The sequence below is a fragment of the Lethenteron reissneri genome, chromosome 55 (genome assembly GCF_015708825.2).
Source record: "Lethenteron reissneri isolate LAM-NWPU_2019-01 chromosome 55, ASM1570882v1, whole genome shotgun sequence".
Classification (NCBI taxonomy): Eukaryota; Metazoa; Chordata; class Hyperoartia; order Petromyzontiformes; family Petromyzontidae; genus Lethenteron; species Lethenteron reissneri.
In genome coordinates, this window is record NC_083833.1 from 12,436,632 (window position 1) to 12,464,402 (window position 27,771).

Here is a 27,771-nt window from a genome sequence, read left to right on the forward strand (position 1 = left end):
CTGGCTATTATGAGATAAAGAAAAAAATCGTGAAAATGCATTCACCTTGGGAAGCGGTCTTAAGGCCATTTTTCAGGAGAATGCTGCTGCCGCTGCTGCTGCCACATTGCGTTGTTTGGCCGTGAATTCCCCGAGCGGTGAGAGTTTGGCTTTGCGTGGGGAGGAAGCTCGGAGGACACGGAAAAAAACCCCACCAAGCGCACGAAAGACTCCGCACAGACGGATTCAAGAATCTGGCGCATCTCCTGCTCACCTCATAGTCCCAACACCCCACAACCATGCACACTGCTGCACCAAGCAGCAGGGAAACATCATCCCGGATGCAAGCAGCCCGATCTTCACGGGTGAAGCTCTCCATACGGAGCAGGGCTGCGTGTGAAACCCACAGCGCTGTATTTATTATTGTTATTACTACAATACCATCGCGATTATTTAAATACATAGGCAGCTGAAACACAACAAGCACAAATTGCCACCCCTTCACCCACCGCAGTCACTTATATATACACACATGTACACTGCCCTGTCCCACTGGCACATCCGGGCCACGCTGACGCGGGGTGATGATGCGCTGCTGCTGCTGGACTCACGAGGTGTCCCAATCTGACTCGGGGCCAAGCAGGGCCAGGGGCAGGGAAAATGACCGGTTCACGTACGTGACGTCGGTCGGTACGCAGGTGGGGTTCACGCAGCATCACCGTGTCACGCCACCCGCGTTTCCGCTCGTTCACTGCACGCGCGTGACGTTAGTCGGCATGGCTCGGCTTCCACAGTGGAAAAATAAACCGACCAGGCGCCCCCCGACGCGGCCCGGCTTGCCGTCTCCCCGTCTCCCCTAGACCGTCACCCCGTAGGCGTCACCCCGAGGCCATCTCCCCCGCCCCACGGGGCATTGCGCGCCACGACGGTCCTCGGGAGGGGGCCCGCAGTGGGACTAATAAATAACATTGCACATCTCGGCTGAAACGCGGGCGAGGCCGAGGCCTGTCTTTTGCGTGGCCCACCAACCTCCACACCTGGTGGCTCGGCAAGGCAGGGGGATGCGGTGGAGCGCCAACGAGTGGTTCGAATCGTGGCGAGCGTCATCTGGAGGTGACCAACGTCACGCCGCCTCCTTCACACTCGCGTCCCTGTTTAGTTTATCCCATCCCAATCAGCCAAACGGCCGTCTCCGGATGAGGTTCGACATTAAGGGGGGGGGTGGGGGTTCTCTGAGACACTAAAACCGGTCGAGAGGTTTTCTCTTGTTGAACCAATGCAGCGGAAATTATGGACTCACCGACAGCAGAACATACAGTTCAGAACATGCAGCACAGAACACACAGTACAGAATGTGTGGTACAGAACACACAGTACAGAACGTGCGGTACAGAACACAGGAAAAAACGTGCTCACATTGGGAAGAACGGAAAGTTCAACAAAAGGGGCTAGGAATGCCACCTCGACTGGCTCAACGAGCCAGGCCATGTGCGGGCAGGAAGAACCCCTCGCGTTGCCACAGCGGGGTGAGCTGCCCGCGTCCCAAGTGACCTGGACGGGTGGCAACGACCAGCGGACACACGCGGGGACGAGTTCCGGGCGAAGAGAGGCGCGGCATGCGGGGCGAACACACGGCGTGGACAAGGACAGAGCGCGCGGGGAGCGACGCTTGCGGGAACCGGAGGCACGGCAGTGGGAGCGATGGAAGAGTGAATGCGATCGAGTGAAAGAATGGTGAGTGAGTGGCCGAGCGGGTAGGTAGGTAAGTGAGCACATGAGTGGGTATGTGAGAGAGAACTCGTGGGTGAGTAGACACAAGAGTGATGAGGTAAGGGGGTGAGTGAGCGGGTGAGAGTGGGTAGGTGAACGAGTGGGTGATTGTGTGAGTTGTGACCTGCAGTGTGGTGGTGGTGGTAGTGGTGGTTGAACAAAGTGCGGCGGTGGTTGTTGAACACAGTGCGGTGACGATGGTGGTGGAGAGGTGCCCCGATACACTGATGGCATCTCAGAGCGCTTAACATCAACGCATTGCAACACAGGCGGGGTTAGGGGGGTGCTGGATCGCCAAGTGTTCCGTCCAAGGGCATCCCCCAGTGGCAGCTGTCTCCATGTGCGGCATAAGTGTGCTGCCACTTGGGGCACGGAGTGATCACGGTGGACACTGCCAACGGTGGACACTGCCCATGGCGAACACTAACCAGGGTGGACACTAACCAGGATGGACGCCGCCCTTGGTGGACATTGGCAGCAGTTTCCACCGTCGCAGTACAGAGCGACGAACCAAACGAGCGATCGCGCGACCCGCTGGGACGGGGTGGGGGGGGTCTCTTTCCGCTAGCGCCGCAGGCGTCGCCACCATCGCCGCCATTACTCTGGCGGCGTCGGGGGCCAGCGGAGGAGGCCGGTGAGGGCCCCGCGTGAACGCCAGGCCGCGGCCAGCACGGCGACCAGCACGGCGGTGGCGGCGACGCGGGCGCGCGTGCGCAGCAGCGGCGTCAGGAAGCCGGCGGCCGTGGAGACGAAGACGAGCAGCACGGCGACGAGCGCCAGCAGCACGTTGATGAGCTTGCCCAGCAGCGCCCGCGCGTCGCCTGCACAACCCTCCAGCCCCTCCAGCTGCACCACTTGCTGCTGCTGTTGCTGCAGCTCCAGCTTGGAAACGCGCGTCTGGCAAGACTCGAGGGCCTCCTGCACGCACGCGCGGGCGGGCGGGTGGATGAGCGGTTCAGTGAGCGAGTGGGCGGCTCGGTCGGTGGTTGGGTGGTGCAGGATGGTAACGCTGCGGTGGCTGTGAAATATGCCATCAGGGGAAGGCCAATTCCATCGGCTGATCCCCTCATGGTGCTTGCAGCCACCACAGCGGCCAACGGGAGCTCTGGAAGGGTGCGAGGGGGTGGTAACACCTCCACCTTCAATTCAATTTCGACAAAACCACAATATAAATATCTAATTAAGCTTGTTCCGGAGGCCCTGGGGGGACAGGCCACGACGTCTCCTGGCCAAACCCCATTTGGGGCAGCCAGGTTCTTCCATAAACGTAAAATGTCCGAATGCTCACTGCGAAGGAGAGGCTGCCACTCCTCTGTCAGGAGCTGGACCAGTACCACCTGGATCTCTGTGATATTCAGGAGGTCCGGTTGACTAGCCCTGGCTCCAGTCACCATGAGGGGTGGACAGTCCTTGACTCCGGGCAGACTGCCAAACAACAAAGGAATAGAGGGGGAATGGGAGCATGGTGGTGAGGTGTGGGAAGCTCTAAGCCCCAGGCTACTGTGGGCTTGTCTCCCCATCAACGCAATGCGAGGAATGGTGGAGGTGTTGGTGGCATTTGCCCCCACCGAAAATGAACATCAGTGGAGGGATGCAGGCAAGGCCGATGAGTCAGATGCCATCTATGACCTCCTGTCCCAGGTGATAGCGAAAGTGGCCCCTCGGGAAAGAGTCATCCTGTAGGGTTATTTTAATGCTTGAGTTGGTCATGATGCTGGCACCTGGACTGGAGTGATTGGAAGGCATGGGCCAGATCAGCTCAATAACAACGATAGGAGGCTGCTACACTTCTGTGGAGCCCATAGGCTTGTAATTACCAACACTGTTTTGGCATCGGCGCATCCACACAACATCATGGATGCATGCCGGGTCCAAGCAAAAACATCTGCTGGACTATATAGTGATGGAACAACTGATGCGGGCCCATATCCTTGACACCAGGACCTACTATGGAGCTGATCTGTCCACTGGCCATCGGCTTGTTATCTGTAAGATGCACCTGCCATTCTTCCACTCGGGTGGTGGTTGTCCATCTAGGACCCCATTCAAACCCACAGTGGTCTGGTCTCAGCTCGCTGATGAAAGTTGCCTTCAGCTGGGGTTGGCATTGCCCTCCTCCTCCTGATGCCGAGGGGAAATGGGCAAGGATTAGGACTGTGGCTCAAGCAAGTGCAATGGCTGCATTGGGTACGTGGTGCAAACCTCCCCAGAGACCGTGGCTGATGGAGGTGTTCTGGCTGGCTAAGAAAAAGCGAGAGGCCCACTCCCACTGTCTACAGCATCCCACATCAGAGGTTCGGAAAACTGTGTGGTGTTGTAAGGATGAGTGGTGGTCTGGTATGCTGAGGTAATGGAATCTGCCTCAGTAGCCCGAGATCATAAATCACTGTTTAATTACATAAAAAAAGTTACTTTTAGCACAGGGGTGGGCAAACTTTTTGACTCGCGGGCCACAATGGGTTCTAAAATTTGACAGAGGGGCCGGGCCAGGAACAGATGGATGGAGTGTTTGTGTGAACTAATATAAATGACATGTAAAATCATTACATGAAAGGATTTGGCCTTTAACAGGTAGCAAAGCATTTATTTGCAAGGCAATTTTACAAATTGCACAAACATGAACAATACAAAAACATGTCGTAACGTGACTGATCAAACATCATGAAAACATCTGAGGCCTGCGCCAAACCAATTACCTCACTTTAACTTCTTTATTATCTACATTAACAGGTTAGAGCAGCCACGCAGGCTGTGTGTCGGAGATTTGGCTCCAACCTCGCTGCAGCAACACATCATCACTTTCAGTGTTAGTGGGAACAGTGTTGTTGATCTCCCATTTTTGCCAGTGCATCCAAGTCTGGAGTTATTTTGGTTGTGGCAATTCTCAGGATAGATCTGAGGTGCTGATCCGTTAACTTTGATCTGTGACAGGCTTTGTTGGCGTTCATGACGCTGAATGTCTACTCACACACATAAGTCGAGCCAAACAAAGTCAGTATCTTCTGTGCAGTCCTCCGGAGGTTTGGAAACGTGGCTCTGTTAAGTGAAGCATAAAAGTCATTCAGTTGAACTTCTCCTTTAGGACGGAGTCAGACTGAAGATCTATCAGTTCCAACTGCAGCTACTGTGGTGCTGTTTCAGGGTCTTGTGACAGGGGACAGGACACCAGTTGAAGTGACTGTTCAATGATTTAAAAATCAGAGAACCTACGGCAGAATTCTCCGTACAGGTCCTCAAGTGATTTGCTGTATTTTTTTGCGTTTCGCGGTGCCTCTTCCTGCATGGCAAGTGTGGGGAAATGAGCAAAAGATTTAATCACAATTTGTCCGGAGAACAAAGTGAGCTTGGATTTGAAGGCTTCCACATGTTTGTACATGTCGTGAACAAACTGATCTTTCCCCTGCAGTTTCACATTCAGCTCATTCATGTGTGAAAATATGTCCACAGCAAACGCAAAGTCACTAAGCCAGTTCTTGTCGCTTAGCTCAGGGAATTCGTCAGATTTCCTCATCAGCTCCAAAAATGCGATGATGTCCTCTTTCAGCTCCCACACTCGTTGTAACTCTTTCCCCAAACTTAACCAGCGGACACGAGAGTGGTACAGCAAGTCCTGATGATCCGCATCAAGTTTCCTCCAGGAAGGTAATAAACTGACGGTGCTGAAGTCCCCTTGCTCGTATAAAGTTCACAAGTTTTACGACTGGATTCACGACATGATTAAGCTGCAATACAGACTTACACAGGGATTCCTGATGGATGATGCAGTTGAAGGAAAATAAGATCCTGGACAGGGTTTTCCTCTTTCACTTTATCCTGGATTCCTTTCAGCAGCCCAACATTTTTTCCAGTTAAATTTGGCGATCCATCCGTTGTGACATTGACAAGTTTACTCCAAGGAAGCGTCATTCTTTCGATGACAGCAGATACCTGGTTATACAAGTCCTCCCCGCGTTGTTCCTTTCAGGGACTCCATGGTCAAAAACTCCTCTGTTATCGCAAAACTGTCGTCAATACCTCGGATAAAAATGAGGAGCTGAGCAGTGTCTTTGACGTCCGTACTTTCATCCAGTGCTTGTGAATATAATTCAAAGGAATAAGACTTTTTGTTTAATTGACTGGCTATATTTTTATCAATCAGTTCCACACGGCGAATCACAGTCCTGCGTGATAAACTGACTTTTTCAAATTTCCTTTTGATCTCCGGACACAAGATGTCTGCTGTTTGTACCATGCATTCTTTTACAAACTTGCCTTCGGAGAAAGTGGTAATGAGTGGTAATGTTGGTGAGAAGGTTTTAAATAAAATTTAAATCAAAGTGAAGAAGGAAATTATTGAAAAGTTCGTATAAGTAATGATTTTTCAAACTTTAATTATGTTTTCTGTGCTTAAAACTCTTTAAAAAACTGGGAGTTAAGCTTTGTTTGTTTTGTTGAATTACACAAAACGTAACAGTTATGTATATAACTTTTGTTATATTAAATTCCTCGTAAGATATTAATTGTGTGAGTGTAGTCATACCCCTCCCCCTCATTCAAGCCGTAATTTAGAGAGCGAAAGCGCCGAGTACGTAAATTGCTCACGTAAGAACCCGTTAATCTCTTCTCACATCATTCATACGATGATGCGGTGAAGTAAACGTTCATACGATATTACGGTGAATGCTTCCAAAAACAATACTGTACCCAAATATTACTGTTAACTTACTTTCAATAGAAACATGAATTGCTCATACCAATATTCTCTCTCTCTCAGAATCGACCGACTGATGTAGCTGACGAAACAATCATCTTGTTGAACGATTCTAAACCTTGATGCGGCAATGTTAGTTTTCCCTGTTGTTCAAGGTTTTCTCAGTGTTATTCAATGTTTTTACATTTAGTATACTATTACACTGATTTCTATGGCATAATTAACTATTTTTGTGCTTAATAATCTTAAAAAAAACAATATTTATATACAGTTCGTAGGAGTCTGGAACGGATTAATCGTATTTACATACAATCCAATGGGGAAATTAGGTTCGAGTCATGACCAAACCGGTTGCGACCAAAGTTATGGAACGAATTATGGTCGTGACCAGATGTTCTCCTGTACACCACTCCCGGTCAAAGTGCGCTAACTATTGGGGAAATGGGGCATTACAGGAGGAAGGTAAAATTTAATTTAATAATAATATTTGTACAAGTTCGGCGGGCCGGATTAAAAAGCCCAACGGGCCGTATACGGCCCGCGGGCCGTGCTTTGCCCATATCTGTTTTAGCACCACACCTATCACTGACTGTGATGTTTACATCCTACCTGCCTATGTCAGCTGTTATTTCCGGCTCTCTGTGTCTCTCTCTCTATACCTCTCTCTTAAATCTCTCATGCTCACATGTCCGTTGCATTGCACTCTCATGCTCACATGTCCTTTGGATTGCACTCTCATGGTGCTAAGCTCTCATTAACACTGCTGTTGTGCGCATATACAGGCATGATACTCTTATGCGGCGACGGAAGCTCATTTCATGCTAATCTCTCTCCCTAATCCCTTTCTCCTCAATCTCCCCCATTAACACAACTGACGTGCTTGCGTCCGGGGGTGGAATTCCTTTCCAGCTCAGACCCCGCTTGCTTGCCCATCGCCACATATATAACCTCTTGTTGTAAGAGCTCTCTCGCTAGTTCACCAGTTCCACTGCTGGATTCATTTTTTTTCCGCCTGAGGACGACCGCTTGTGTTGCGATCGAAACGTCGTGATCTATTTTATTTATACCTACGTGACTTTACCGAAAGAACCCAAGAGTATGGATTCCTGCAGTCACGAAAGCTTCAAATCATCATTATAACAGTCTGGACCACCGGATGGGTTCCGCAGGATTGAAAGGATGCTGTGGTGGTCCCCCTCTTCAAGAAGAGGAACCGCAGAGACTGTAACAACTACAGGGGCATCTCCCTCCTTAGTGTGCCAGGAAAGGTCCTGGCAAGGATTATTCAACATCGCCTTGCTAGGCACGCCGAGGAGAGGCTTGCGGAGCCCCAATGTGGCCAGACCAGGGCGGTCCTACACAGATGGCATTTTCTGTGTCCGTCTGCTACAGAAGAGATGTAGGGAATTTCAGCAGGACCGACATCTCTGCTTTATTGACCCGGTCAAGGCCTATGATACCATCAATAGGTCTGGGCTCTTGGTTGTTCTTCATGCTTTCGGAGTCCCTGATTCTCTGCTCACAATCAGTAAGGACCTTCATGAAGGTGGGCAGGCCTGGGTAAACTACGTGGTCAGGAGCATCGCGCACCGCGATTCCCTCTTTACCTTGGGATAAAGAACAGGGATGTTCTCTGGCTCCTATTTTATTTACCATATATTTCGACCACGTTGTTAGATAAGCTTTTCATGGCTGTACCGGAGGAATTTACATCTAGTACAGATACAATGGGAGGCTGATCAATACCCGGGTGCGGTCAAGGGATGGCTCCCTATTGGTCAACCAGGTTACGTATGCTGATGATCCGCTGATTGCTGCTTACTCAGAGAATGAGTTGGAGGTATTCCTGCCCCATCTCTTTTTGTGCCACTAAGAGGTGGGGCCTTACCCTCAGCCCCTACAAAAACCAAGCACCTGTCTGGGTATTTTGTATCATCAAACACTCCACCCCTTCACCTCCCCATTGGTGGTGAAGCAGTTGGGGAAAGAGTGGAGAGTATCCAATACCTAGTCATTGTGCTTATGGTCAGCTCCAGTTTGACAGCAGAAGTCTCGCTCAGAATCAGTCGAGCTGCATTATGCTTATGTAATGCGGGCGTAAACGGCTTGGCGGATGTGACGTCATGTGGGGAGGAGTCAGGGTCACGTGAGAGGGAGATGGTATAGCGGTGAGACAGGAAGAGATCGGGGCCAGTCGGGTAAGGGAAGAGTGGAGACCGCGTTGGGTGGTCGCCGTGCCCTCAGCCTTGTGGCTGAGGGGATCGGTGACAGCGCCAGCCAGTGGGATGGAAGAGAGTTGGTTGGAGACTGGACGAGGGTGAGGCCACGGAGGGCGAAAGCTGGGAGCAGCGAGTGCAGCAGAGAGGCTGCGTGTGGGAGACAGCAGCGAGGCTGCTAGGGGCTACAGCAGCCTGGGGCTGCAGAGCAAAAGGGCTACGGGAGCGACAGCAGCCGGAGGGGCTGCGTGAGTGGGAACAGCAGCAAGGCTGCTAGAGGCTACGGGAGCGACACGAGGAGACCAGCAGAGAGGCTATTGGTGACGACGGGTGCGGAAGCAGCGTCGGCGACGAGCGGAGGGCCTGAGAGTGAGACAGCCGTGTGGGAAGAGAAGACGAACCGAATAAAGGACACCAGACCAGATACTGTGATCGAGTCCTTTATTACACTGGTGTCAGAAGTGAAACGGCATCTCAAAACAACTTAGAGAAAGAAAAGAAATGAATATTCCTGCCCCATCATCAGGTACATCATCCGACGACGACGACCTTCCTCAGACGGTGGACCTGCCTGCGATGGAAGAGGAGATCCGTGCTGGAACGAGTACGGGTCCGGGTGAGAAAGGTGTCGCCGCGTTGGTGGACCTGTCTGTGCCGGAGGACGCCAACTTACGATGGAGACAGATGGCGGCGCAGATGGAGACCTTGAAAATCGTGCTGGCGCAACTGTGTGAGTTCACCACGCCGAGGACGGCGTCGGGGAGGCCCGGTGGTGATCCGCAGGCCTCCGCCTTTCCTGCGCTGCCAGCGCCATCTGCCACGTGGCACGAAGACGCCATCTTGGGCGTGGCAGGGGAGAAACGGCGGGAAGCCGCCATCTTGTCTTCACCGCGGCGGGAAGACGCCGCCATCTTCAACATCGCGGCGGAGAAGCAGCTTTGCGCTGCCATCTGGAGGTGCCTCGGGGAGAGCAGCCTGCAGTGAGCTGCTGCGCGAGGACGAGCTGCGAGGAGAGGACGACGATGCTGCGGCTGCTGGGGCGGGAGCTTCCCGTCCTGGCTCGGGTGCGTGACAACGGAGCAGTCAAGTCGCCGAACGAGTTCTGCGAGGCGTCTCAAGTTGCCACCCTGCCGTCCTCTTCTTGCTGCAGCCCCGGGCGAGTCGTAACGATAAGCACCCGGCCTTAACACACACCTCACCCATCTTTCGAGGGCCGGGGGGCGATTGTGTTTTTTCTCTCATGACTCGATTGTGCGGAGCGCGGTTCGGACTGTGTGTATGTGTGTGTAATAACGATGAACGCGCTATCTGCTTGTTGCTTGGTGTCAATATAAGTGTGTGCGTGTGTTGAGAATGGACGGAGAGTCTGCTGTATTTGCTGAGTGTCAAATTGTGTGTGTGCGCTGCGGCGTGGAGTTGTTATCTTGATGGCGAAGTTAATTATTAACTCGGGAGCGTCGGGTATCTTGCGCTGTATTATCTCGTGGGTTACCTTGTGCGATGGGCTTAATTGAAAAAAAAATATATATATTTTGGTGTATTGTGCTGCGAGGTGCTATGTGCGATGTGGTTTTTGCAAGAGAGAGAACGTTTGTGTTGTTGCTGCAAAGTTACGACAGGATTAATGGTGTGTTGGTTGCCTGCAGATCTGCTTGCTATTGTGCTTAAATGTACGCGTGTGATCGCGATATGCTGACTGTATGTGCTGTTACACCGTTCTGTACGGTTATGGGGTGCAATGCATTGGTTGACTATTGGGGTTTGGGATTGTTATTATTTGTGCGTACCTGTTTGGAAATTGGTAACTAATTCGAGGGGAACCCAAAAATTTGGTTGTATGGTTGTTGTGCATACGAGATTGCGTGTATATTATAGAGGGGGACCCTAAAATTTGGTTGTATGGGTGTTGTGCACACGAGATTGCGTGTATATTATAGGGGTAATTGAGCTTTTTGAAAATGAGGGTGCGCGATGACGCCGTTGTGGGTGGCTCAGATGTTAATGCTAATGGGATCGTAAATGGGCGCCAAGTGGCGTCGTGTATTCGGTTGATCGCATGCAGCCACGAGTTGCTTTGCGAGTTGGGTTGTGTAACCAATGTGGTTGGTAAAATATTGGTTAAAAATTCCCCGATATGACTGCTGCGCGCAGCAAGCTGGGGCTGTGCGTTTATCGTTGTTGGGGTTGTTACAATAAGACGGAGGATGCATTTTGTGACCCCCAGCAAAGGGAAGCTGGGGTGCACGAATGGAGAAAACTGGCCACGTGTTCGCACGTTGGGCCGCCATTTTGCGCGCACGCGGGGTATGGCGACGATGCGCTTTGCGGAAAGGGCCGCCATTTTGAGTGCGCGCGAGATATTGCGCGAACGCGCTGGGCGAAGGGGGCCGCCATTTTGAACGCGCGGGAAAAACCTCGGTGGGCCAAATATTCCATCTGTTATGCCTGCCATTGTTGATTGGGTGATGCACGTGTTGTAGTCACATCAGCCTATAGTTAATGGCTGACCTGACAGCCCGGAGGCGAAACCTCCGTGGTATGTCTTAAACTAATGGGCCATGTGCTCATATGGCTCGGGGAGTCATGGTTCAGTTGTGCGGTGGCAGACTGAACCTGGTGTGCCGGGGGCTCACGGGATCTGGGTTAGGGTGTTATTGTCTCTATAAGAGAACATTGCCCCATGGGGGGAGTCCATGGGGTCTGGCATTGCCGGGGGATGAACCTTCCCTGGGCTATAAAGCATCAGACTATACGAGGCTGGTGTGTGTCCATCTCTGATGGGATAGTAAGGGAGGAGCATGGCCGAGTTGCTGCTCATCCCCGAAATTGCACTAACCGAGAGTATGGTCAGTGGATGTTGCTGTGGGTTGACGACCACGGTGAGGGTTACGGCGAGTTAAACGTTACCGCTGGGGAGCGTGGCTCTCTCCACGCGAGGGTGTGCGATTAGGCGTTTTGTTGGTTTGTTGAGAGTGACTGTGGGTACATGCTGTGTACGTCTGAGGTCTGTGCTGGTCCTCAAGGGAGGACTGCTGGTGGGTAAGAGCAGAATTTTTTTTTTTGTTGTTGTTGTCACGTGTAAATAATATTGTTGTTAAAATGTAAATACTGGGGCATCGATCGCGGTTAATTCGGGTATTGGGGTTTTTTTTTTTTAAGCGGGCCGGATTTACATCATCTCCACTACCCTGAGGCCGGGTGGCTGTTGTGTACGACATGCGGATGTGCGTTGTTGTGCTGTGCCTCAGGGGATTGGATTCTCCTTCTCGTCACAGATTCTTCAGCTCCCGTCGCACTGGGTGTTACCTGGTGTGCTAGCTGGATGAGGACTTGAAGGAGCAATTGAGCGCCGTTCGTCATTCTGCTCTACCACTTGTTGGACTTGATGTTGGACTTGAGCCGAGCGGATGGAACAACAACATGGACACGCTTTGAGACACCACATTTCTGGGTTGTGCGCGTGTGCCATTTTTGCGTGTTGGTGGCCGTTGTTGTGCTTTGTGCTATTATTATTCTTGTTGTTCTGTTCCGGTTCCTGATCCTTCCCCTTTTGTTACTTGTTGTTGTTATAAGGTCTATTGTGTCTGGGGGACTCCTGGTTGTGATGCCTTCGCCCGCATTATTTTGTTCTGTTTCAGCCGAGGACGGCTGGAATTTTCTCTACGGGGGAGGGTGGTGTAATGCGGGCGTAAACGGCTTGGCGGATGTGACGTCATGTGGGGAGGAGTCAGGGTCACGTGAGAGGGAGATGGTATAGCGGTGAGACAGGAAGAGATCGGGGCCAGTCGGGTAAGGGAAGAGTGGAGACCGCGTTGGGTGGTCGCCGTGCCCTCAGCCTTGTGGCTGAGGGGATCGGTGACAGCGCCAGCCAGCGGGATGGAAGAGAGTTGGTTGGAGACTGGACGAGGGTGAGGCCACGGAGGGCGAAAGCTGGGAGCAGCGAGTGCAGCAGAGAGGCTGCGTGTGGGAAACAGCAGCGAGGCTGCTAGGGGCTACAGCAGCCTGGGGCTGCAGAGCAAAAGGGCTACGGGAGCGACAGCAGCCGGAGGGGCTGCGTGAGTGGGAACAGCAGCAAGGCTGCTAGAGGCTACGGGAGCGACACGAGGAGACCAGCAGAGAGGCTATTGGTGACGACGGGTGCGGAAGCAGCGTCGGCGACGAGCGGAGGGCCTGAGAGTGAGACAGCCGTGTGGGAAGAGAAGACGAACCGAATAAAGGACACCAGACCAGATACTGTGATCGAGTCCTTTATTACACTTACATCAGCTGCGTAATGCTGTGTGGAAGCTACCTGGCCTGTCACTCCACATGAAGCTTCAGGTCTTCTCGGCTATGGTAATGCCCTCCTTCCTCTATGCTTGAAACACATGGACCCCCCTAATGGAACATCTTCGACAATTAGAAATATTCAAGCTGGCCTGATTACAATCTATCTTGGGTTTAACCAGGCAGCATTGTGCGAGGAGCTCACAAATTCTTGAAATATCTGGACAAAGTCCCATCGGTAAGCTCCTTTGGCAGGCAAGGCTGCGTTGGCTGGGTCATGTAGCCCACATGCCCAGCCACCGCATGCCTAAACAGCTTTTGTACAGCCGGAAAGAGGGAGCTAAACGGGCATGGCAAGGGCGAGAGAAGAGACGGAGTGATGTGGAGCCGAGTGGACTTGACGATGACTGGTACCAGTCGTGTCAAGATCGGTCGCTGTGGAGAAGGCTAGTGAAGGACGCTACTAGGCAGTTGGAGGCAGTCGCCATCCAGCAACAATGGAGGGCAGAGGAGTGACGCTCACAACAATGAGGGGAGCGCCGGGAGGCGCTCCCCTCATTGTTGGCGGGGGGGGGGGGGTACAGGTGGTGCATCGACCAGTCATCTCAGTCATCCCATGGCACCTGGGTCTGTCCCGAGACCTGCAAGCGGACGTTTGATACTTCACGTGGCCTTAAAGTGCACATAGCCTGGCAGAAGCGCCGTGGTGACGTCACCACCACTTAGTGGTGAATGGCGGTTGTTGTTGCGAGTTTGGTGAGTGAGTGGGTGGGTGAGTGGATGGGTGAGTAGGTGGGTGAGTATGTGGGTGAGTGGGTTGGTGAGTGTGTGGGTGAGTGGGTGAGTGGGTGGATGAGTAGGTGGGTGGGTAAGTTAGTGAGTGAGTGGGTGAGTGAGTCAGTGAGTGGGTGGGTGGCTGGGTGGCTGGGTTAGTGGGTGGGTGGGTCAGTGGGTGAGTGAGTGGGTGGCTGGGTTAGTGGGTGGGTGGGTGAGTGTATGGTTGGGTGGGTGAGTGGGTGAGTGAGTGGAAGAATGGGTGAGTGATTGAGAGAGTGGGTGAGTGAGTGGGTGAGTGAGTGTGTGGGTGAGTGGGAAAGTGAGTGGGTAAGTGAGTGAGTGGGTGAGTGAGTGGGTGGGTGAATGGGTGAGTGGGTAGGTGAGTGACTGGGTGAGTGAGTGAGTGAGTGAATGGGTGAGTGAGTGAGTGAATGGGTGAGTAGGTGAGTCAGTTGGTGAGTGAGTGGGTGAGTGAGTGGGTGAGTGAGTAGGTGGGTGGGTCAGTGGGTGAGTGGGTGGGTGGGTGAGTGGGTATGTGAGTGGGTGAGTAAGTGGGTGGCTGAGTTAGTGGGTGGGTGAGTGTATGGTTGGGTGGGTGAGTGGGTGAGTGAGTGGGGGAGTGATTGAGTGAGTGGGTAAGTAAGTGAGTGGGTGAGTGAGTGAGTGGGTGAGTGAGTGAGTGGGTGAGTGGGTAAGTGAGTGAGTGAGTGGGTGAGTGAGTGGGTGGGTGAATGGTTGAGTAGGTAGGTGAGTGTGTGAGTGAGTGGGTGGGTGAGTAGGTGAGTGACTGGAGTGCACATAGCCTGGCAGAAGCGCCGTGGTGACGTCACCACCACTTAGTGGTGAATGGCGGTTGTTGTTGCGAGTTTGGTGAGTGAGTGGGTGGGTGAGTGGATGGGTGAGTAGGTGGGTGAGTATGTGGGTGAGTGGGTTGGTGAGTGTGTGGGTGAGTGGGTGAGTGGGTGGATGAGTAGGTGGGTGGGTAAGTTAGTGAGTGAGTGGGTGAGTGAGTCAGTGAGTGGGTGGGTGGCTGGGTGGCTGGGTTAGTGGGTGGGTGGGTCAGTGGGTGAGTGAGTGGGTGGCTGGGTTAGTGGGTGGGTGGGTGAGTGTATGGTTGGGTGGGTGAGTGTATGGTTGGGTGGGTGAGTGGGTGAGTGAGTGGAAGAATGGGTGAGTGATTGAGAGAGTGGGTGAGTGAGTGGGTGAGTGAGTGTGTGGGTGAGTGGGAAAGTGAGTGGGTAAGTGAGTGAGTGAGTGGGTGAGTGAGTGGGTGGGTGAATGGGTGAGTGGGTAGGTGAGTGACTGGGTGAGTGAGTGAGTGAGTGAATGGGTGAGTGAGTGAGTGAATGGGTGAGTAGGTGAGTGAGTTGGTGAGTGAGTGGGTGAGTGAGTGGGTGAGTGAGTAGGTGGGTGGGTCAGTGGGTGAGTGGGTGGGTGGGTGAGTGGGTATGTGAGTGGGTGAGTAAGTGGGTGGCTGAGTTAGTGGGTGGGTGAGTGTATGGTTGGGTGGGTGAGTGGGTGAGTGAGTGGGGGAGTGATTGAGTGAGTGGGTAAGTAAGTGAGTGGGTGAGTGAGTGAGTGGGTGAGTGAGTGAGTGGGTGAGTGGGTAAGTGAGTGAGTGAGTGGGTGAGTGAGTGGGTGGGTGAATGGTTGAGTAGGTAGGTGAGTGTGTGAGTGAGTGGGTGGGTGAGTAGGTGAGTGACTGGGTGAGTGAGTGATTGAATGGGTGAGTGGGTGAGTGAGTGGGTGAGTAAGTGGGTGAGTGGGTGGGTGAGTAGGTGAATGACTGGGTGAGTGAGTGAGTGAATGGGTGAGTAGGTGAGTGAGTGGGTGAGTGAGTGGGTGAGTGAGTAGGTGGGTGGATCAGTGGGTGAGTGGGTGGGTGGGTGGGTGAGTGGGTATGTGAGTTGGTGAGTGAGTGGGTGGCTGAGTTAGTGGGTGGGTGAGTGTATGGTTGGGTGGGTGAGTGAGTGGGAGAGTGATTGAGTGAGTGGGTAAGTAAGTGAGTGGGTGAGTGAGTGAGTGGGTGAGTGAGTGGGTGGGTGAATGGTTGAGTAGGTAGGTGAGTGTGTGAGTGAGTGGGTGGGTGAGTAGGTGAGTGACTGGGTGAGTGAGTGATTGAATGGGTGACTGGGTGAGTGAGTGGGTGGGTGAGTGGGTGAGTAAGTGGGTGAGTGAGTGGGTGGGTGAGTAGGTGAATGACTGGGTGAGTGAGTGAATGGGTGAGTAGGTGAGTGAATGAGTGAGTGGGTGAGTGAGTGAGTGAGTGAATGGGTAAGTGGGTGAGTGGGTGAGTGTGCTGCGGGGCCGGCGTGCGTACCTGTGTGTCGCGCGCCCTCTCGTAGGCCTGGTACGCCACCTTCTCCTCCATGCTCACCAGCTCCTGCCTCAGGTTCATCATCTCATTCTGGTGGAGTTCCGTGAGGTCGCTCAACTGCTCCTCCAGACGCTCGAACCTACGGACATTACAACAATAATGTTAAACAATACCACTACAACAAACACGTTGAAATAATAATAAGTCCCCAACCGCCGAGCGCAGAGGTTAGGGGCGTTGAGCCAGCACCGCTGGGAGCCTGGGCTCCAGTCCGGGTTTCATCATCAGCTATAGACTCACACAGAGACCCATAGACTCACAGAGACCCACATACTCACACAGAGACCCATAGACTCACACAGAGACCCATAGATTCAGACAGAGACCCACAGACTCACACAAGAGACCCATAACTGACACAGAGATCGGTAGACTCAAAGAGACCCATAGACTCACAGAGACCCACAGACTCACACAGAGACAGATTGTCATTAATTGCGCTCCCAAGATGCAGTGAACGGCAGCTCTTATCACGAGTTGCTTCTTCTTTCGTATGGCTGATGTAAATGCAAAGTAACAACTACAAAGTCTGTGTTCACACCATAGTGACCACATAGTGTGACCACAGTCCCACACCACAGTCCCACACCACAGTCCCACACCACAGTCCCACACCACAGTCCCACACCACAGTCCCACACCACAGTCTCTCACCACAGTCTCACACCACAGTCTCACACCAGTCTCACACCACCGTTCCACACCACAGTCTCACACCACAGTCCCACACCACAGTCTCACACCACAGTCTCACACCACAGTCTCACACCACAGTCCTACACCACAGTCCCACACCACAGTCCCACTCCACAGTCTCACACCACAGTGTGACCACAGTCTCACACCACAGTCTCACACCACAGTCTCACACCACAGTCTCACACCACAGTCCTACACCACAGTCCCACACCACAGACCCACCCACAGTCCCACTCCACAGTCTCACACCACAGTCTCACACCACAGTCTTACACCACAGTCCCACACCACAGTCCCACACCACAGACCCACACCACAGTCTCACACCACAGTCTCACACCACAGTCCCACACCACAGTCTCACACCACAGTCTCACACCACAGTCTCACACCACAGTGTGACCACAGTCTCACACCATAGTCTCACACCACAGTCTCACACCACAGTCCCACACCACAGTCCCACACCACAGTCCCACACCACAGTCTCACACCACAGTCTTACACCACAGTCTCACACCACAGTCCCACACCACAGTCCCACACCATAGTCCCACACCACAGTCCCACACCACAGTCTTACACCACAGTCCCACACCACAGTCCCACACCACAGTCTTACACCACAGTTCCACACCACAGTCCCAAACCACAGTGTGACCACAGTGTGACCACAATCCCACACCACACCACAGTGTGACCAGACCGTAGTGCAACGTGTAACGATGTGATGACCTGATCCCACAAATACGAGGAGACATCACAGTGAGCGCTGACGCAGTAATCTCCACATCTCCACATATATATAAAAGGCAAAGTTGTGATTATGTGTGTCTGTTCAAAATGTTTAGCGTACTTTCTGACATGCAATAAACTGGAAATTTGCCATGTGGGTACTTTCCAGACTGAACACCATGCAAAAATTATAAAAATAAATTTTGGGGGGGGGGGGGGGGGGGAGCTCAATAATGCATATATTTTTTGCACAGCAAGTGAGCTGTGACGTCAAATCTGTCATGTGACCCGCACGTGTGGAAGCGTAAGGCATTGTAGTGTAGCGGTTAGCGCTACGCTGCGCTACGAACCCGGCGACCCGAGTTCGATTTCCGCTCACAGCCACCACCGGTGACGATTATTTCAACCGCTCCTAGGCCTCCCCTAGGTCGACTCAGCCTCAACCGAGTAACTGCTGTGGTGTGTGAACATTGCCACTGGGGAGACAAAGGCGGTTGGGCGTGCTGCTGTCACTCACCCCCTCATAAAGTATAATTGGTATATCAGCATTATTAATTATTAATTTCGAATTTTATATTATTCATATTAGTATAATTATTATACTATTATTATACAAAAAAATCTGATCATACTAGTATTATTAGTATAATAATAATTAATATACTAAGAATAATTACACTTTTCATACTTATACTAATAATATACTTATACTAATAACTATTATTAACTATTACACTCATACTAATTACACTATGTAAAACAATCTTGTTCCTGCGTAGTAAGTGTTATTTTTTAATTGCTTATGCCTAAAAAGTATAGAAAATGGCGATTATTCCCCACGCACTTTTCTTTTGTGTCCAGGACTTATTGTGAACGAAAGACACAAATGCACACACCACGTTTCCTCATTGAAATAGGTACATTTAAAAAATATCACTGTCCTGGTCACAAAAGCAAAGTGTGTGGGGAATAATAGCCATTTTCTGTACTTTTGAGGCATAAGCAATGAGGAAATGACACTTACTACCCAGGGATTGTTATTGTTACACAGTGTTATTATTAGTTGTATTTAGTTTAGAGGAAGAGAGTCTCACAGTGACTGTATTCATACACATATTTGAAGGTATCAATACTACTCAAAATTAATACTACTCACAATCAATACTACTCACAATTAAGTTATCATGCAGCGTCTTGCTATCACGCCGGTCTAGGACTTCCTCCAAGAGGGTTGGCGGATCGCGATACTTCATGATGCTGCTCGAATTGATGCAATAACCAGGATGCATTAATCACCGGGCTTGGTTCACGGTAGCCCGCAGGTCATTTTTTATGACTACAGTAAAACCTCATCATTTCGGTATTTGATCATTCGTAATTGGGGATAATTTGGCACGGCTAAGGCCTTCGGCACATATACAGTATCAGTAATACGCCACGAGGCGAATCGCCGTACCAAATGGTCCAATTTCAGCATACACGTGGAGCAACAGCGGGCGGCACAACCAAAACAACGACTCTGTCTGGTGGCTGCGTGCATGGTGAGCGTCAGTGCAGACCTGTCGCTTTGGACTTGACCTTGTTTATGTGCACTCTGTGCAGAAACGTCGTCTATGCCTAAATCAAGAAGTAATAGCAAGGGACTGAAGTATGAATCCTTTCGTCTGTGAGACAAATCAAAAGTTTTGGATAGAATTGATGCAGGGTGTGTCGATACGTGTGGTGTGTGAAGAGTTTGGAAAAATATGTATTGGGCAAGAGCCATTGAGGAGTACCACTGTACACAATTCAGAATATTGGATAATTCGGCAAGGCCAGAGGTCCATATGTGTGGAATTAACAAGGGTTTGCTGTACATTTTTTGTAGAATGATTTTTCTTAACATTCTCTGTTATCTGTTTATATATCTGTTGATTCGGGGATGGGGGGGGGGGCCTTGTAGCCGACCGGGCCCCTATGTGCTACGTGACGCTGCCGCATACCCACACCCAATAGTCGCATCTCTGGGCCTACTCCACTGCTGGCTTAAAACTTGAGCACCACGGTGCCGGATTCAAGTGATACTGCGCTCCGTTCACAAAGCACTCTTTCAGCAAACCGTGCGTATGTTGAACTTCGTTGGCACTGCATGTGGCCAACCTTGATAATCAAAGGTGCAGGGGAAAGGACAGCAAACTAAAGACAAAAAGAAGTTCTAAAGAAATTAGTTTGCCAATCTCGATGATGATATAAAGTGCACAGCTCCCAGCAGCTTCCTAATAGGGGAAGGAATAGGCTTATAGAGACCCACAGAGATCCAGACTCATATAGAACCATGTAGTTCCAGAGACTTATATAGAACCACAGAGACCCATAGAGACCTATACTCATATGTATGTATGCTGAGCTTCTTTGGCACCAGACGTAGCCCACCGCGCTAACTGGAGGTGCGGGGGAAGGAAGGAAACAAACACAAAAAGCAGTTCTAAAGAGACGAGTGTGTCAATCCAGATGATGATTTAAAAGTGGCGTAGCTCCCAGTGGCTTGCTAACATGGGAAGGAGCAGCGTTCGACCGACACACGGTGCAGCACTATAGTCCTTGTTCTAGGAGTTGGAGGGCCTCGCACTCGGTCTGTGTCCGTGCCCCTCTGCCGGACACGCTCTCGGCAAAAAAAAAGGTTTCTGAGCTCGGGGCCTAATCCGGTCCTTCGAGGCCCTCGTATTTGGAAATCTCTCTGCCTGAGGAACCGCGCCTCGCCCCTGAGATTCTTGCATTGAGAAAGGAACTCTGACGCTAACTAACCCCGAGGGTATGTGAGGTGAACTAGAGAGGGTTTTGTTTTTGTTTGCTGTATGGCACTTGGAAGCCCTTTGTTGAGGCTGCTGTGCCTTATAATCACGTAAATAATGATGATGGTGATGATGATGATGACGATGACGATGATGATGACAATGATGTTGATGATGACGATGACGATGATGATCGTGATGATGATGATAATGATGATGGTGATGATGATCGTGATGACGATGATGATGACGATGATGTTGATGATGACGATGATGATGATGATGTTGATGATGGTGATGACAATGACGACAATGGTGTGGGCGGTGGAGGTGCTGGAGGCACCGGTAGCGCTCCTCGTGCAGGCTCTGTGACAGCACGGCGTACTCCTGCTGGTGCTGAGCCTTCACCGCCTCCAGCAGGTGGCCCAGCCGCGCCTGCACGCACAAAGACAAAGGTCCCCCGCATAGCCTCAGCGCGCTGTCGGAGGTGCTGAGCGCCATTACGGCGAGCGGCGCCCGTGAAGGAGTCGGTGACCAGCACCGCACCGGGTGCTCGTTTACGGCTGAGCCGACCTAGGGGAAGTCGAGGATCGGTTCTGACATTCGTCACCGATGTTGGCTGTGAGCGGGAATCGGGTCGCCGGGTTCGCGCTTTGCACCGCGCCACTGCTCCCCACATACGCAAACACCCACGCAGGCGTCAACACATGCACACAAAGACAAACATTCCCCGTGTAGCCTTCACAGACAATTGGGGCAAGTGCTATTAGCGAGCACCTATGAAGGCCGGCACGGCACACGAAGGGGGTGGGTGGCCAGCACCACGCCCGGCCGCCTTTGTTTCCCCAGTGACGATGTTTACCGTGAGTGGGAATCGAACTCAGGTCGCTAGGTTCGTAGCGCAGCGCGCTAACAGCTATGCTACCACTGCCCACAAACGCACACTGGGCATGAACACGGTATACACACACGCAGAGGCACGTGCAGACATAAACACGCACAGGCAAATTGGTTGGAACACATACACAGATGCAAACACACACACACAGGGATGCATAAATCGAACCAGAGCTCACCAAACACTGCATCGCCTATTGCTCACTTACCACACCACATCACACACACCGCATTACGCTTTGCTCACTCACCACACCACACACCGCACACGCTGCATCACGTGTCGCTCACTCACTCACCTGCGCCTCGCGAATCTCTCTCAGCTCCTCCACCACCGTCTCCAGGCCTCTTCGCTGAGCCTCCGAAAGTCCCCCCATACCTCCACCACCTCCACCGCCACCACCGCCGCCACCGCCGCCGCCAACGCCACCACCACCACGAGGGCTGCCCCCCCCTCTGCCCGTGCCGCCCCCGTGCAGCGCCGCGCCGGCCGGCCCCCCGGCCCCCGCCAGCGGTGCCAGCGCCAGGCCCAGGCCGCTCTCCGCGCCAAGGGAGCCGGACGTGGCGCTGGAGCAGTCGTCGTCGCTGCCGGCGCCAGCGGGGAGAGTGCGACGACGACGCAGGCGCTGCGGGGCCCCCGGTGGCGGTGGAGGATGGCGCCAGCATCGTGGTGGAGGAGGAGAGACCCGGGGAGGCGTCATCGGCGGTGGAGTTGGCGGCGAAGTTGGAGGTGGAGGAGGGAGCGGCGGAGAGGTGGCTGGAGTGCAGCGTGGGCAGCGAGTCGTCCAGTGTGGTATGCTGGGGGGTGGGGAGGAAGGTGATGGTGGAGATGGTGAAGGTGGCGGTGGTGAGGGGCAGTAGTGCAGCGGTTAGATTGCTGCGCTACGAACCCGGTAACCCGAGTTGCCGGCCCCCAACACAAGTGACGATTATCTGAACCGGTCCTGGGCATCTCCTGGGTCAAATCAGTCTCAAATGAGTACCTGGCAGGGTGTGTAAATATCGCCATTGGGGAGACAAATGCCGGCACGTGTGCCGTGCCGGCCTTCATAGGTGCTCTCTACCAGCACTTGCCCCAATGGTCTGTTTAGGCTATACGGGTGGGCGAGGGGATCTTTGTATTTGGTGGTTATGATAACTACAAAGGTCAGCTACAAGGTCGCCTGCTGCCAATGGCATGGCGCTTCGACTATCGGTCGTCCACGTGATAATGATGATGAAAAGCCACTTCCTCGAGCTAGCCTTTGTGGTAGCCAGGGCAACTTCTGAAAACGAGCTATCTATAGCTCAGTGGGGGCCGTATCTAGCGAAATAAAAAATGTTTAAGATAGAGACATCTCTTCATTAAAGCCCCCACCTCATCCTTAACGGCCCCACCTCATCCTTAAAGCCCCCACCTCTTCTTTTTTAAAGCCCCCACCTCTTACTCCTTAAAGCCCCCACCTTTTATTTCTTAAAGGCCCCACGTCCCTCGCCCGGCTGCCATGGCAGTGACTTATGATTATTCATGGGTGAATAATCACAAGGGTGAACAATCGCACAGGTAAGCAATAGCACAGGTGAGCAATCACAGGGGTAGACGAGCGGCCGGCTGCGTGGCCCGCGAGGCGCCAACACCTGCAGGTCGTGCAGGTTGTCGGCGCTGCCGAAGTGGTGGCGGAAGAACTCGCGGGGCCGGTGGACCACAGCGCCGGCGGCCGAGTGGGACAGGCCAAGGAGGCCGCCCCGCACCGTGTCCACCACGCCCTCGCCGAACCCGCGCAGGGCCACCCCCTTGGCGTGCCGGGGGCCGGCGCCGGGGGCCGTGCCGGCGCCTCCGCCCTGGGAGCCGCCGCTACCGCCGCTGCCACTGCCGCTCTGCTCCATCTGCGGGGTGATCGGCAACGCTGCGGTTGATGATTTTAAAACTCACAATCAGTCTTAACCACGAGCAGTACTTGCGGTGAACGTGCAAACAAACATGGCTCTGATAATTATTAATATACGGCATTGTCTATGAAAGCGATTGGCCTACACCAGAGACAGCAGCCTTCTTGAGGGCCTAGTCTCACGACCAGCGTCAGACCGGAGAACAACGCCAAAAAAGCGAACAGCACAAAAACAATGCCACACGTGTAATGCGAGCAAGGATTGAGGGGGGGCGGAGTCTGGGTCACGTGGGGAGTGGGTGGAGTTAGGGTCACGTGGGGGAGAGGATTTAGGGAGAGAACCGGAAGGGGAAGGGGGAGTTGAGACGGAGTGAAACAGGAGGAGGCCACGCTGGGCAAGACGGAGAGTGTGGCGCGGTCGCCACGCGGTCGGAGACGTCGACACCGACAGCCATCGGTGTCAGACGAAGAGAGCTAACGGGAGCAGTGAGAGGCTAGCTGTGAAAGGGGCAGCAGTGACGCTAGATAGCGGGGCAGTGGTGTGGCTGCAAGGATTGCCTGACGGGGCAGCAGGGAGACTGCATATTGGAGCAGCAGGGAGACTGTATAACGGGAGCAGCCGAGGGCTGTGGAGAGGTCGTTGAGCGGGACGCGGGCCCGAGCGAGACGCCGTGGTATCGAGATTCAACGAACCCAATAAAGGACAACGGAGATCGACATCTGAGAGAGAGTCCTTTATTACATTGGTGTCAGAAGTGAAACAGCATGTCAAAACAGCTCAGGAAGAAGACCGTCCCTGCACCATCTTCGGCAACATCTTCCGACGACGACCTCCCTCCAGCAGTGGCGCTACCCACGATGGAGAAGGAAAGCGGAGCGGGGACGAGCGGGGTTCCAGCCGTGCAGGACGTGGCCGCCTCGGTGGGCCCATCCGCACGACTGGACGCTGACGAGGGATGGCGACAGGTGGCGGTGCAACTGGAGGCGCTGAAGACGGTGTTGGCGTAATTGTGCGTTCTCGTGACGCCGGCGACGACTTCGGGGAGGCCCGGCGAGGAACAATGGGCGGGGCCTTGCCGTCGCCGTCAGCCCTCTCGACCACGCGGCACGAAGACGCCATCTTGGGCGTGGCCGAAGAAAACGGCAGGAAGCCGCCATCTTGCGCCCTCTGCCGCGGGAAGCCGCCATCTTGCACACGTTGCGGAGCGACGCCATCTTGTCGCTGCCGCGCGTGTCACCATCGGAGGAGGACGGAGGAGCAAGAACCCGCAGCCGTCATTTAACAACGGTCAAAGAATTCTCAATCGGCGGCGATTGGAGCGCATTCGCCTGCCGGTTTCAAGCGGCCGTACGCTCCGCCATGTGGACGGACGCGGAGGCCCTGGAAGTCTTACCAACACTTCTCGACGACGAGTCAGTCCGGTTCTTCCACTCCATCAAGGCCGACAAGAAGAAGACGCTGCAGGGTGTCTTCGAGGAGATGGCGGATGCGTACTAGCCTCCGGACAACGCCCATCGGAGATTTGTTCAGCGCCAACGGGCGCCTGATGAATCGCCGGTGGCCTACAGAGGTGCAGTTCTGGAACTGGCGATGGTGGCATACCCCGAGACGGAGCCCGATTTGTTGGAGCCCCTCGTGTTGGGCAAAATGCTCGAATTATCTAGAGACCTGGGGATCCCCATGCCGGTGTGCAGCCATGATAAATTGACGTCCCGTGCTGTGGCTAAGTGTTTGGACGCTCAATTTAATCTCCGACGCTGGAAGCAGGTGTCGGCTTGGACGGGGGGGCCCGTCGTTGAAGGCGGTGCTACGGGGTGGGATCCTACGAAGGCAATCTACGTTCCTGACGACAAGGGTCCGCAGGAGTTGACGGCCGCCTCCGCCCAGTGGCCTGCTCGGGGGGGGGGACGGGGCCGAGGTCCGCGCCGCCGGCGCGGGAGCGTCGGGACAGGGGGGGTGCCGCGCGTCGGAACGACGTGGAGTGTTTCCGCTGCGGCCGTAAGGGCCACTTCGCCAGGGACTGTTGGGCTCGCATCCCGGGGCCGCCCCAGCAGGAGGCCTCGACCACGGACGCCGCGCGAAAAGACCCACCAGTACAGGCAAGTCGGTGCACACCAGACACCCGGCAAGGCCTGTCACCTCATTCATCACCATCGCCGCGCGGTCCGCGTGTCGTTAACAACAAGGTGCCTCCGGTTGACCCATGTCGCTCGCTGACGCAATGGCGCCGATTGGCACGCAGGGTAGTTGCGGCCACTACGGGGTCGTTCACGGTACCGGGTTCCATTCGGGGGGTCGAGGTGCGTATTTTGGTGGACTCCGGTGCGTCCGCGACCATTATTTCGGATGTCATTTTCCATCTTTTGGGCATTCCGCCAGGGAGAGTGCATAGCGGCGAATGGGGGAAGTATGGGCATTGTGGGCCAGGTGGACGCCAACATATCCATCGGGGGGGTGTCGGCTTCAGGGACCGTGTTGATCTCTAGGTCCCTCGCGGTACCCTGTTTGTTGGGGACTGATTTCCTGGCAAAAATGCCCATTCAAATAAGGATTGATCAAAACTGCATTGAATTACCGGGGGGGGGGGGGGGGCGTAAAATTTCGTTCCTACCGTCGCCATGGAGCCGGTCTGCCCCTGTTTGCCAGGTGCAGGCGCTGTCCCAGGTATCTGTTGACATTCCACCTGGTTCGCAGATGCTTATCCCGTTGAGATATCGGAAGCCAGTACCTGGCGTTGAGGGAGCGCGGGGGTTCTGTTATCGCCGTCCACGGCTATAACGGGCGGCTCGGCGCTGGTTGGGGCACAAACAATTGTCCGGCCGGGCCAGCCCCCGTTCTTACAGGTGCTAAATGGGAGAGCAGAGAATGTCAGTGTCCCGGCTGGAACGGTTGTGGCTCACGCCACGACCGCGTTCACAACCCATGACAACCGGGTCTGCCGGGACATGGTAGGGGGGGTTTCGGGGCCAACGTGGCAGGATGACCGTTGGGTTGCCAAGTTATGTGGGGAGAATTCATCCCTGACCAGAGAGCAACGGTCCGCGCTTCGCGCGCTGTTGCTAAGTTATTCCGACGTGTTCAGCTCGGATGATTTTGACTTGGGACGCACCTCCCTGCTTTCCCACCACATTGATACAGGGGATGCCGCTCCGATTCGGTTGAACTCGCATCGGTTGAGCCCAACGGAGCGGGATCAGGTTCGCGGGGCAGTGGAGGACATGCTAGCTGCTGATATTATATCCTCGTCTAACAGTCCATGGGGCGCGCTGGTAGTCCTTGTAAAAAAGGATGGGAAACTGTGATTTTGCGTCGATTTTCGGAAATTGAATAAGGTGTCCGTCGCAGACGCGTACCCACTTCCGCGTATGGATGATTCCCTCAATGCCTTGTCTGGGGCAAAGTTTTTTTCAACATTGGATCTCTCTTCGGGATTCTGGCAGCTTCCCCTTGACGAGTCCTCGAGGGAAAAGACGGTTTTTCGCACGCCGCAGGGACTGTTTCAGTTTAATTGCCTCCCGATGGGCTTGAATGTGGCTCCCGCCACTTTTCAGCGGTTGATGGAGCTGGTGTTAACGGGTCTGCAGTGGGAGACATGTTTGATTTATTTAGACGATGTCATCGTCTTTAGCCGCACATTTGACGAACATTTGCAGAGATTGAAGACGGTTTTTGCTAGGATGCGCTCCGCAAATTTAAAATTAAAACCGAAAAAGTGTCACCTACTGCAACGATCCGTGCGTTATTTGGGACACATAGTCAGTGCGGACGGGGTGGCCACGGACCCGGAGAAGACGGCGTGCGTCCGTAACTGGCCAACCCCGGCCTCGGTTGGGGATGTACGTCGCTTCTTGGGGTTCGCCTCATACTATCGCAGGTTCGTCCCGAACTTTGCTATGATCGCTAGGCCCTTGCACCTCCTTACGGGTAAGGGTCGGAGGTTCAGTTGGGGTCCGCTGGAGGAAGCGGCGTTTCAGGGCCTACGCGATCGGTTGGCGACGGCGCCGACATTGGACTATCCGGATTTTGATAGACCATTTATTCTGGATACAGACGCTAGTGACACTGGGATTGGGGCCGTTCTGTCACAGTCCAAAGGCGGCGTGGAGTGCGTGGTAGCCTACGGTAGCCGTGTGCTGTCCCTGGCAGAAACCCGCTACTGCGTCACTCGCCGCGAATTATTGGCTATTGTCCATTTTCTCTACCAATATCGGCCGTATCTTTACGGCCGGTCATTTATTGTGCGCACAGACCATGCGGCTCTGCAATATGCCCTGAGGGTTGACCAACCATCTGGCCAACTGGCACGATGGTTGGAGACTCTGCAGGAATTTTCCTTCGACATACAATATCGGAAGGGGTCGCGTCATGCGAATGCGGACGCACTTTCCAGATTACCGCAGGGGTCCCCTTGCGCTTGCGCGTCGGGTACGAATAGGTGTACGCCGGTTCAGCTACCCCCTCGGCCTGTCGTGTCAGCTGTCGAGGTGCCTGGGGCTCCGGTGTGCCCAGGACCGGCCGATGGGGTTCTGAACCTGCCGCGCTCGGTATGGATTCGCGAACAATTGCTTGACGACTCGTTGGGGGCTTTACGGAGTCAGGCTGCGAAGGGGGCGGGGAGATTGCTGTCCGGTGGGACGCCGGGGGCCGCTCTCCGGGATGGTTTGCTCATGTGGAGAGAGGGATTGCATGACCGCTGGCGTCTGGTGGTACCGTCGTCGCTACGGT

At 53.7% G+C, this 27,771-nt stretch overlaps 1 pseudogene; it reads right to left on the reverse strand.

Moving 5' to 3' along the window:
- Nucleotides 1-383: 383 nt before the first annotated feature.
- On the reverse strand, nt 384-23,043 carry LOC133356630 (transmembrane and coiled-coil domains protein 2-like; annotated as a pseudogene).
- Between the last annotated feature and the right edge of the window lie 4,728 nt (nt 23,044-27,771).